This window comes from Arachis hypogaea, chromosome 16 (assembly GCF_003086295.3).
Source record: "Arachis hypogaea cultivar Tifrunner chromosome 16, arahy.Tifrunner.gnm2.J5K5, whole genome shotgun sequence".
NCBI classification, from domain to species: Eukaryota; Viridiplantae; Streptophyta; class Magnoliopsida; order Fabales; family Fabaceae; genus Arachis; species Arachis hypogaea.
In genome coordinates, this window is record NC_092051.1 from 92,331,586 (window position 1) to 92,344,648 (window position 13,063).

Here is a 13,063-nt window from a genome sequence, read left to right on the forward strand (position 1 = left end):
ATTCATTGGTGGAAATTTCAGATAAGCGTCGAGAGATGCTTTGTTGCTTCTGAACCTCTGCTTTCCTACTGCCTTCTTCCAACCATGCGTTACCTCCTTCCATGGCAAGCTGTATGATCCTCTCGGATGAAAACAAATCCATATGCGCTGTCACCGCACGGCTAATCATCTGTCGGTTTCCGCTAGTGTCAGAATAGGACCATTGTCCTTTTGCACATTGTCACTGCACCCAACATTCGCAAGTTTGAAGCTCGTCACAGTCATCCCTTCCCAGATCCTACTCGGAATACCACAGACAAGGTTTAGACTTTTTGGATCTCAGGAATGCTGCCAATGGTTCTAGCCTATACCACGAACATACTAATCTCACGAACTCGGTCCGTGTATTAGATACCCAAGAGAATATACTCCAGCTGTCGTCCAATGACTACGTTGAACATCATGTAGACCGCTTTGTGGTTGTCAGGCACGCGGATCTTGGCTAAGCGAGTAACGAAGATTGAGTGATTGTCACGGGTCAACCCTTCATTCTGACTTAACTGAATTAAGAACAAGAGTATATCTTGGAGAAGAAGTAGGCGTGAATTGAAGGAAAAACAATAGTACCTGCATTAATTCATGAAGAATAGCAGAGCTCCACACCTTAATCTATGGGGTGTAGAAACTCCACCATAGAAAATACATAAGTTAAAAAGGTCTAGGCTGGCCTACAATGGTCTAAGATTAACCAAAGAGAGTCAAGAGACTTCCAAAAGCTCTTAAAATAAATCTCTAAAAGTAGTTTTTATACTAAACTAGTAGCCTAGGGTTACAGAAAATGAGTAACTAAGTACAGATAGTGCAGAAATCCACTTCCGAGGCTCACTTGGTGTGTGCTTGGGCTGCACTTTGAAGCTTTTTCGTGCATAGGCTGTTCCTGGAGTTAAACGCCAGCTTTGGTGCCAGTTTGGGCATTTTACGCCAAGATGTTTTAGGCTGACTTGGAACGCCAGTTTGTGCCATCAAATCTCGGGCAAAGTATGGACTATTATATATTGCTAGAAAGCCCAGGATGTCTACTTTGCAACGCAGTTATGAGCGCGCCAATTGGGCTTCTGTCGCTCCAACAAATTCACTTCGAGTTCAGGGAGGTCAGAATTCAACAGCATCTGCAGTCCTTTTTCAGCATCTGAATCAGATTTTTGCTCAGGTCCCTCAATTTCAGCCAGAAAATACCTGAAATCAAAGAAAAACACACAAACTTATAGTAAAGTCTAGAAATGTGATTTTTTGAATAAAAACTAATAAAAATATAATAAAAAGTAATTAAAACATACAAAAAACTGTGTAAAAACAATGCCAAAAAGAGTATAAATTATCCGCTCATCACAACACAAAACTTAAATTGTTGCTTTTTTCCCAAGCAACAAAAAACAAAATAGGATAAAAAGAAGAAAATATACAATGAATTCCAAACTTATCAATGAAAATTAGCTTCAATTAGATGAGCGGGACTTGTAGCCTTTTTGCTTCTGAACAGTTTTGGCATCTCACTTTATCATTTGAAGTTCAGAATGATTGGCATCTATAGGAACTCAGAATTCAGATAGTGTTATTGATTCTCTTAGTTTAGTATGTTAATTCTTGAACACAGCTACTTTATGAGTCTTGGGAGGGAAATAGGGTTTTCTAGTATTACCACTGGATACATAAATGCCACAGACACATAACTGGGTGAACCTTTTCAGATTGTGACTTAGCTTTGCTAGAGTCCCCAGTTAGAGGTGCCCAGAGCTCTTAAGCACACTCTTTTTGATTTGGACCACGACTTTAACCGCTCAGTCTCAAGCTTTCACTTGACACCTTCACGCCACAAGCACATGGTTAGGGAAAGCTTGGTTTAGCCACATAGGCCAGGATTTTATTCCTGTGGGCCCTCCTATCCATTAATGCTCAAAGCCTTGGATCCTTTTTCTACCCTTGCCTTTTGGTTTAAAGGGTTACTGGCTTTTTCTGCTTGCTTTTTCTTTTTTTTTTCTCTTTTGTTTTTCCGCAAGCTTTTCACTGCTTTTTCTTGCTTCAAGAATCAATTCTATGATTTTTCAGATTATCAATAACATTTCTCTTTTTCATTATTCTTTCAAGAGCCAACAATTTTAATATTCATAAACAACAAATTCAAAAATATGCAGTGTTCAAGCATTCATTCAGAAAATAAAAGGTATTGCCACCACATCAAAATAATTAAACTAATTTCAAGATAGAATTCGAAACCATGCACTTCTTATTCTTTTGCAATTAAAATATTTTTCATTTAAGAAAGGTGATGGATTCATATGACATTCATAGCTTTAAGACATAAACACTAGACACTAATGATCATGTAATAAAGACACAAACATAGACAAAACATAAAGTATATAATTCGAAAAATAGAAAAATAAGAACAAGAAAATTAAAGAATGGGTCCCCCTTAGTGATGGTGGCTAGTTCTTCCTTTTGAAGATCTTATGGAGTGCTAGAGCTCATCAATGTCTCTTTCTTGCCTTTGTTGTTCCTCCCTCATGGCTCTTTGGTCTTCTCTAATTTCATGGAGGAGGATGGAATGCTCTTGGTGCTCCATCGTTTAATTATTTATTTTTAATAGTATTTAATTTGAAGTCGAGATAAAAATTTATATTCAAAGGACTCTTTATCTTCATGCATAATTCCAATTGATAAAAAATATTTTATTTTTCTTTTTAATTTTTAAAATTTTTTTAATTTCATTATTTTTTCAAAATTATTAATTTATAATTTTTATTATATCCCCTTACTATATCAAACACTGCTCTTTCTCTTATTATTATTCTCTATACACAAACCTGTCATTGTGTAATCATCATTATTATATTATTTTGTTCTTTCTCGTTTTTTCTTCTTTTCACCCACCGTAATTAATTATCACTAAGTATTTATATGTTAATCAAATAACCAGTGCCATATGCCAAACAAATGATATTATAGAAGTCAAAATAAATTATATTTTTATAATATAATTCATTTATTTTAGTTTAATTTAAAAATAAAAATTTATGTAATCAAATTTTAAATATAATACTCTGTATAATTAATCATTTAAAAATTAAAAAATAATATTATCCCATATGAAGTAATTTAAAAAAGAAAAAAATGAATTTAACAAAATATTAGACTTTTCCAATTCATCATTGATAGGTACGGACATATTTAAAAAAATGAAAAATACATATAAGATGAAAAATATTAGTTCTTCCTTAGTAAGAGAAAAAGATAGAACACTATCTTTATACGTAAAATATTGGGGACAAATTAAAAAGGTAAAAGAATGATGAAAATATTAATTGGGTAAGTAAATTAAAGAGAAAAAAAAATATAGGTGGAAGTTATACCTGAATGTAGTAATTGCAATAAAACTAAATGAAATTTGTAACGATGGATGTGATGAAAATTGAAATCGATGGTATTGAAGGTAAAAAAATAATGGCAGCAAGAGAAATATAACAAAGTGTATTGAGAAGTAAAAAAAAAAGCAGTAGAATAGATGAAATTATAAAAAAAAAATAAAAAAGATATATCTTTTATGATTACAAAAAAAATTCTAATAGAATAATTAGAATGAGGCTAAACTGCTGGTCAAACCATCAAAGTACAATACTCACACACATACTCAAAACAACACTATACAAACAAAGACTTACATAAAATTAAACAAAACATAATTTAAATAAATACCTCAATATAATAAGATCTATAGAAAAAACCATTTATCACCACTGGTTAAACACTTGTTGGCTTCTAATTATTCTTTTTCTCATTTTATATATGGCCACCAAAATAAACTTTTTGATATCGTCTTTACCTAGTTTAAGATGTTACAAAAACTTATTTAAATAATTATTCCGTACAGAGAAGAGTTCATAAGATAAAGGATAATTAGAAAAAAATAAAAGAAAATAAAAAAAGAGAGATTGTGGGAGTAAAGAATTGAATATAAGTTATGCGTGAATTTTTGTAACTATTAGTGAAATTTGTTAGTGAAATAAGTAACCGTAAAATATTTTTGAATTATATTAGTAGGGTTAAAATAGAAAATAGAAAATTGGACACCAAACCCCCATGTTTTGGCATTATATATTGTTATAGATAACTTCAACGGAGGTAATGACTCTTCTCAATATCCAAAAGTAAAAGCATAAAACTAAAAATATGTGAATGTAAAAGAAAACCTAGAGGAAAAGTAATTTCTCTCTCAGATTCAAAACTAAAACTAAAACTACGCTAATGAGAATCTCCCTTGAGTCTCTGCATGTCCCCTGGCTCTAGTCTGTGTTTCTAGGCCAGAAACTAGGTCCAAACTCGGCCCAAAATTGCCCCCAGCATTTTCTGTGATTTCTGCAAATCGCGCATGTCACGCGTCAGTCACGCATACGCGTCGCTGGTCATCTTCGTGTGCCATGCGTATGCGTCAAGCACGCGCATGCGTCATCTTGCAAAACTCCAATCCACGCGTACGCGTCAGGTACACGCACGCATCGCTGTAAAATCTCCAGATCATGCGCACACGTGAGCCACGCGTGCGCGTCGATGCTCGCTGGTTGTCTCCTTTATTTCTTGTGCTCCTTCCATTTCTGCAAGCTTCCTTTTTATCCTCTAAGCCATTCCTGTCCTATAAGGCCTGAAAACAGTGAACACACAGATCACGATGTCAAATGGTATAAAGGGGAATTAAAATACACAACTTAAAGGCTTAGGAAGCAAGTTTTAAACCATAGAACAAAACTAGGAAGGAATTGTAAAACCATGCAATTCATATGAATAAATGTGCAAAGACTTGATGAAACCACTCAATTGAGCACAAGATAAACCATAAAATAGTGATTTATTAAATATCCTCAAGCTTCTTGACTTCAAGTGCCTCTTCAATCAGAGGTTCAATCATATCTACTGTCATACATCCTTTAGAGTCATTAGGGTGTTGCAAAGCCTCTAGCACATTGAGGACAATTTCCTCTTCATTGACCCTCAGAGTTAATTCACCCTTTTGAACATAAATAAGGGCTCTGCTTGTGGCTAAAAAGGGTCTTCCAAGAATAATAGAGGCATTTTCGTCCTCTTCCATACCCAATATCACAAAATCAATAGGAAAGATAAAAGGTCCTATTTTCATAAGCAAATTTTCAATAACTCCAAGGGGATACTTAATAGAGTGATCAGCAAGTTGAAGAGAAAAACAAGTAGGTTTTACCTCGTCAATTTGGAACTTTTTCATTAAGGAGAGAGGCATGAGATTGATGCTAGCTCCAAGATCACATAAAGCTCTCTGAATAGTGGTATCTCCAATGGTACAAGGAATTAAAAAGCTCCCTAGATACTATAACTTCTCTAGAAGAGTTTTTTGGATAATTGCACTACACTCCTTAGTTAGTACCACTATCTCACTCCCTTTCTAATCCCTCTTATTACTCAACAACTCCTTCATAAACTTGGCATAAAGAGGCATTTGCTCAAGGGCCTCTGCAAAAGGCATGTTGATCTGGAGCTTCCTAAAGGCTTCCAAAAATTTGGAAAATTGCTTGTCTGTGGATGCCTTCTGAAGTCTTTAAGGATATGGCATTTTAGGCTTATATTTAGGAGCCTTGGGTAATGCAGGATGTATATCAAGAGTAACTGGAAAGGGGTTGTCTAGGTGCCTAGAGGGGGTGTGCTTTGTCTCTTCATTTTTCCTCTCTGGAGCCTCTTTTTTGTCCCGCTCCTCACTAGCCTTAGTCTCTGATCCCGCTATCTTACAACTTCTCAATTGAATGGCCTGGCACTCTTCTTTTGGATTAGTTGCCGTGTAACTAGGAGGAGTATTAGGAGGCCTCTCTGGTGCTTTCTTGCTTAACTAATGCATTTGAGCTTTCAAATTTCTAAGTGAGCCTCCAAGTCAGGCACATTCTGAGGTTGAGCATGTTAAAACAGGTGGTTGTTGAAATAAATCTGATTGAAATCGTCCTGAGAGTTGTTGATAAAATTTGGTTGCTGCCTCTGAGGTAGTTCTCTCCACCCAAAGTTTGGTTGATTCCTCCACCCTTGGTTAAAAGTCTAGGAATATGGATCAATGTTAGAGGGTCTGGAGGAATATCCCATGTAGTTAACCTGTTCAGGAATACACTAGCCATAGTCATAAGTCTCACCTTCAGGGAAGCCATGATGACATGTCATTTTGTGCATGTTTTCTATGCTTTTTCATATAAGAAATTGATGATTAATGCTTAATTATTGAGTGCTTTGTTGCTTAAATAGAATATTGCTTTGATCTTTTGATCTGATAAACTTTGTAGGAAATAAGTGGAAAAAGAAGCAAAAAAGCACAAAATAAGCTCAAAAGGAGAAAAGAGGAATTTTGGGGCACACTTTGAAGTTTGAGAACGCTTTGGAGCCTTAGGCCACGCTTTTAAAAGTGTGGCCCATGATTAATTCAAGGAAGCATGCTCTGTTTTCACAAAAGAGCGCATATGCATGCATGACGCATACGCATGGGTGGGACAATCCTGAGTGTATAGCACGCGTACGCGTCACGAGTTCATATGTTGATGGCCACGCGTACGTGTGGGTGACACGTACGCCTGGATCTGCCAAAACGCAAAATTGCGTGCATGCGTATGGGACGCGTACGCGTGGGTGTAAAAGTGCTCCGTTCTCTAAATGAACGCTACGCTCTCTTGGAAGTGAATTTCTGCGCAAATTAATTTGATTCCAAGCCTATTGAAACTTCAAAGCAACTAGAGCCCATTGACATCACTCAAAGGCACAAGAAACAGTTAGAATAGGAATTTCATTTATTTATAATTTGTTTTCAATTTCAATTTCATTTTAGTCAAGCCTATATAAAGGCTTTAGTTTCATAGTTTTAGAAGGTTTTGGCGCTGGAGTACAATAGGAGTAGTAGTAGTAGTAGGAGTAGGAGTAGAATAGAAGGCTTTTGTAAACACTTTTACCTTTTTGCACCTTTACATTTCAGTATTGAATTCAATTCAGCTTACGCAATTTCAATTTTTGCAATTCTCTTATGCGACTTTCCTTTTTGCCAATTTTATATTCTTCTTTTATTAATCTTAATTTACTTTCCTGCAATTTACATCTTCTACAAGTGTCTTTAGAGCAATGATCCATTGAACCCTAATCATTAGGGGGAGGAGCTCTGTTATGATTCAAATGATTTAGTGAATTTCTTCTTCTTCTCAACTTAATTAAGTAGCTATAGGATACTCTCTATTTTGATTGAGATTCATCCACTCCGGAAGGGGGTTTGAATCTGTTGAATGCTTGTGTGAGCCTCGGAAGGGGAATCATGAGCATTAGAACTGAGGTTCTATCCTTCACAACTCTCTTAATCAACACCATTCGGGAGGAATTGAGATCTTGAGAGATTGTGTGGCTTATGGATGAGAGACATATACTTAACCTCTTCTCATGACAATTAGATCAAGGAATTGGCAAGATTGATTGTGATTAGAGAAATAGGATTCCCAAGGAATTGGGATCCAATCAATTTCAATCCGCCATAGATTTACTCATATGATTGAGAAAGGAATTGATACCCATTTGATTCATTGTGGATTATGATATCTCCAATCCCTAGTTAATTTATCTTTCTATTTCTGTCTGTTTACGTTTCTATAATTTAATATTCTATCATTTACATTCAGCACTTTAACTTCCTTGCCATTTACATTTTGTTAGTTCAATTTCACTCAAATCATCAACGGTCTACTTAACTAAATTCATCACCCAACTAAAATTGCTTGATCCATCAATCCCTGTGGGATCAACCTCACTTTTGTAAGTTTTACTACTTGATGCGACCCGGTACACTTGCTGGTGAGTTTGTGTGGAATCGATTTTCCCTCATCAAGCCACCACTCATATCATAGGAAATATCTTGAGCATTAACGGCTGAGACTTGTATTCCACTCAAGTGTTATGTAAGAGCATCGATTTGCTGAGACATAGCTTTATTCTGGGCAAGAATAGCATCCAAGGTATCCAACTCCATGACTCCCTTCTTCACTGAGGTCCTTTCAGAGGAGTATAAATATTGGTTATTAGCAACCATTTCAATCAATTCCATAGCGTCATCAGGGGTCTTCATGTGAAGTGACCTTCTTGCAGAATTATCCAGGGACATCTTGGAGGTCTAAGAGAGTCCATCATAGAATATCTGCGATTGTATCTAGTCAGAGAACATATCAAGAGGCATTACTCAGGTCGCCAGAACCTCTTTGGATAATTCTGCAGGAGGATCTCTTTACATGAAGAAGACCATTGAAGAGGCTCTAGAGTTGATTGAGATGGTTGCTAACAACCAGTATTTATACTCTTCTTAGAGAACCGCCATGAGGAAGAGAGTCATGAAACTAGATGGTTTGGATACTGTTCATGTCCTAGGTCGAGCTGTATGACTCAGGCTGATTGAAGACAAGTCGACCGACCTCTTCTGGTCAGGATTACCTAACCTCCTCTCAAGGAGTTCGGCCAAATCGCTACAAAGGCCCAAGCAAGGCCCAGACGAAGGAACACAGCCCAATCTAAAGGCAGCTAAAGCCTAGAAAGATAAGGGCGGTTCCCCAGAACATAAGATGACCTCACTTAAAGGTAAAAGATAAGATAACTAACTTATCTTATCTAGAAGGTCAGCCTACACTACTATAAATACACTGGAGCACCCAAGTATAACTCATACTCTGATTCTACCAAAAACCTGCTTAAGGCCCATGCTAACTTAAGCATCGGACTCTGTTGCAGGTACCACCACCCTCCGGTGACGAAGGATCGCAGCATCTCCAGCTCCTCTAGTTCTGCCAGGTCAAACACGACAGCTCCAGCCACCACAACAGATCTCATCTGAGATCGACCTACAGTTTTAGGTAACCCCTGGAACCTTGGCACCGTTGCCGGGGACCTGGAAGTCATCCCATCCCCATGGCGGACGACATTGACAATGATCACAACTCTGATTTGGAAAACAGGACACCACACAAGAACACGGACACCACACCCAAAGATACATCTCAGCAAAATGGAAAAAAGCATTCCCCAAATTCAGAAGTTTTAGAGGCCCTCTGAGAACAACAAAATCTGCTTAAGCAGCTCGAACAGGAGGCTGAACATCAGCGGGAGGCTGAAAGATACCTCCGAAGAGAAACTAGACGACGCCGAGAGTTGGAGGACAAGCTCCTAAAACTCAAAGCCGGCCTAAAAACCAAAACCATTCAACCCGATCACGTGGACAACTCCCCCAAAGATCAAGATCCCTTCACCAAAGAAATCATGAAAGCTAAAGTTCTGAAGGATTTTAAAGCTCTCGATATGACCCCATAGGATGGTACCTCCGATCCAAGCCATCATCTCAGCAATTTCAGAAGCAGAATGTATCTCACCGATTCCTCAGACGCTATTCGTTGCAAAGCCTTCCCGACAACCCTAACAAAGACAGCTATTAAGTGGTTCGACAGTCTGCCTCCCAGATCCATCACAAGTTATGATGACTTAGCCAAGAAGTTTCTTGCTAGATTTTCCATTCAGAAGGACAAAGCCAAACACGGCCCAAGCCTATTAGGAATCAAACAAGGAGATCGGGAGAGTCTTCGATCTTACATGGAAAGATTTAACAAAGCGTGCCTGGACATACAAAGCCTACCAACAGAAGCAGCTATCATGGGTCTCATCAATGGCCTGCGAGAAGGACCCTTTAGTCATTCTATATCAAAGAAACACCCAACATCTTTAAATGAAGTGCAAGAATGGGCAGAGAAGTATATCAACATCAAAGAAAATTCTCGGTTAGGAGAGACCTCAAAATCTGGATTCTCCTACTCCTCCCAGGATAAGGATAAAGAGTCCAGGAAAAAAGAAGATCAACACGGAGAGAGCATATCCGAACAGCCTGTTTAGACTAGGAGATACTCCAATCTAACCCCTTGGATATATATCACTACACACAACCTTTGGAAAGGGAACCTAATCAAGGACACTCAATATAGACTACATTGTAGTCGACGTGAGCTCAGCCTACAATGCCCTGATAGGTCGGACAACGCTAAACCAGCTTGCCGCAGTAGTTTTGACTTCACATTTATAAATGAAGTTTCCAACCCCAGAAGGGATAGCCACGATAAAGGAGACCAGAAAATTGTGTGACGCTGTTACAACGAAATTCTGAACCTTAGAGGCAAAGGAGAAGAAATCAACAGTATTGAACTCGGAGGAGTGCGAGGCCAGGAAAAACTTCATCCACAACCGGAGGGCGAGATCGAGGAAGTCCAGATCGGAGATATCCCAGATAAAACAACAAATATTGGGGGGACTTTGAAAAGAGATATAAAGGAGTCTCTGATATAGTTCCTAAGAGATAATGCCAACCTCTTTACATGGAAGGCCGCAGACATGCCGGGCATAGATCCCAAACTAATGTGCCACAAATTGGCAGTATACCCAGGATCTCGGCCAGTACAACAGAAGTGTTGGAAGCTCGGACCAGAGAGATCCCAAGCTGTGGAAGAACAGGTACGAACTCTACTGGAGGCAGGATTCATAAGAGAAGTCAAGTACCCACTATGGCTAGCCAACGTTGTATTGGTGAAAAGTCAAATGGGAAATGGCGGATGTGCACTGATTACACCGATCTGAATAAAGCCTGTCCAAAAGATCCCTATCCACTCCCAAGAATAGACACTCTAGTAGATGCCTCCTATGGATACAAGTACCTTTCCTTCATGGATGCTTATTCAGGATATAATCAAATCCCAATGTACCCACCTGATCAAGAAAAGACCTCATTCCTAACCCCAAAAGCAAATTACTGTTATGCCGTCATGCCATTCGGACTCAAAAATGCAGGAGCTACCTACCAAAGATTAATGAATAAGATCTTCGCAGACCATATCGGGAAACACATGGAGCTATATATGGACGACATGTTGGTAAAAATACAAAGTGAGGAATCATTACTGTCCGACATCGCCAAAGTGTTCGACACCATCAGAAAGCATGGCATGCGACTTAATCCCACAAAGTGTACCTTTTCAGTAGAAGCCGGCAAATTCCTGGGTTTCATGCTAACACAACGAGGAATTGAAGCGAACCCGGATAAATGCCGAGCTATACTCAACATGAAAAGTCTGACCTGCGTCAAAGAAGTACAACAACTCAACGGAAGACTGACAGCCTTGTCCAGATTTCTAGCTGGATCGGCCATAAGATCTCTCCCCTTTTACGCCACACTAAGGAAGGGAAAGAGGTTTGAATGGACCACAGAGTATGAGCAAGCTTTCCAGGATTTCAAAAAATTCCTAGGATAACCACCCATTCTTACTCGACCACGGGAAGGAGAAGCACTCATATTATACCTCGTAGTGGGAAGTCGGGCAATAGCTTCAGCACTAGTCAGAGAAGACGAAAGTGGGCAACAACCCATCTACTTCATCAGCAAAGCCCTACAAGGGGCCGAACTAAACTATCAAAAGATAGAAAAGTTTGCCTACGCTCTCATACTAACTTTTCGACGACTTCGCCCATATTTTCAAGCTCATGCCATCAAGGTTCGAACTAACCAACCTATGAAAAGCATTCTACAGAAGACAGACTTAGCTGAAAGAATTCTACAGTGGGCAGTCGAGCTATCTGAGTTTGATCTTCAATATGAAGCTCGGACGGCCATCAAGTCTCAGTATTTGGCCGATTTCATTGCTGAGTACACTGACACCCCGAGAACTCCTACAAAATGGAATCTCTATGTAGACGCTCTTCAAACAAAACCGGGAGTGGTGCAGGTGTGATAATAGAAAGCGACTAGGGAACCCAAATCGAACTCTCCCTAAAATTCGAGTTCCCTGTTTCAAACAACCAGGATGAATACGAGGCATTACTAGCTGGTTTGAGACTGGCTAAGGAGGTTAGAGTTCAAAAGCTTATCATCTTCAACGATTCACAAGTAGTCACCTCACAAATAGCAGGGAGTTACCAAGGTAAGGACCCTACCATGAAAAAGTACCTGGACAAAACCAGGGAACAACTCGAACAACTTAGGGAATATGAGGTCTGCCATATCCCCCGGGAACAGAACGCTCAAGCTGATGCACTCTCAAAATTAGCCAGCACCAAACCAAGGGGCAATAATAGAAGCCTCATCCAAGAAATACTGCAAAGCCCATCAATCTCGGAGGAAGAAAAGGTTCTAGCCATATCAGGTCAGGATCAAGAATGGATGACCCCTATAATCAACTACCTCAAGTCAGAGACACTCCCTACAGATAAGAAGGAGGTGAAGAGGTTGAGACGAGAAGCACAGTACTACACCATCATAAATGACATCCTATACAAGAGGGGGATCTCCACACCCCTATTAAAATGTGTGCCGACCTCTAATACAAAGGAGGTTTTGGAAGAAATACACAGTGGCATATGTGGCAACCATCTGGGAGCACGAGCTCTCTCCAAAAAAAGTACTCCGAGCCGGATTCTTTTGGCCGACTTTGCAAAAAGAAGCAACTGAGTTCGTTAAGACATGCCCACCATGTCAAAAACATGCTAACTTCCATATCGCCCCACCAGAGGAGCTCATCAGCGTAACATCACCTTGGCCATTCGAAAAATGGGGACTCGACCTCCTTGGACCCTTTCTCCAAGGATCAAGACAAGTCAAGTTCCTTATTGTAGGAGTGGATTACTTCACAAAATGGATTGAGGCAGAGCCCCTAGCCAATTCCACTGCTCAAAGAAGTCGGAAATTCTTGTACAGAAACATTGTCAAAAGGTTTGGGGTTCCTTACTCCATCACCACAGACAATGGAACTCAATTCATGGACACAGGCTTCAGGAAGTTGGTGGCAGACTTGAAAATAAAGCACCAATTTACATCCGTAGAGCACCCACAAGCTAATGGACAAGTAGAAGCAGCTAACAAAGTCATATTGGCTGGGTTAAAACGGAGGTTACAAGACGCAAAGGGAGTCTGGGCTGAAGAGCTCCCACAAGTCCTATGGGTATATCGGACAACTCCACACTCCACCACATGGGAATC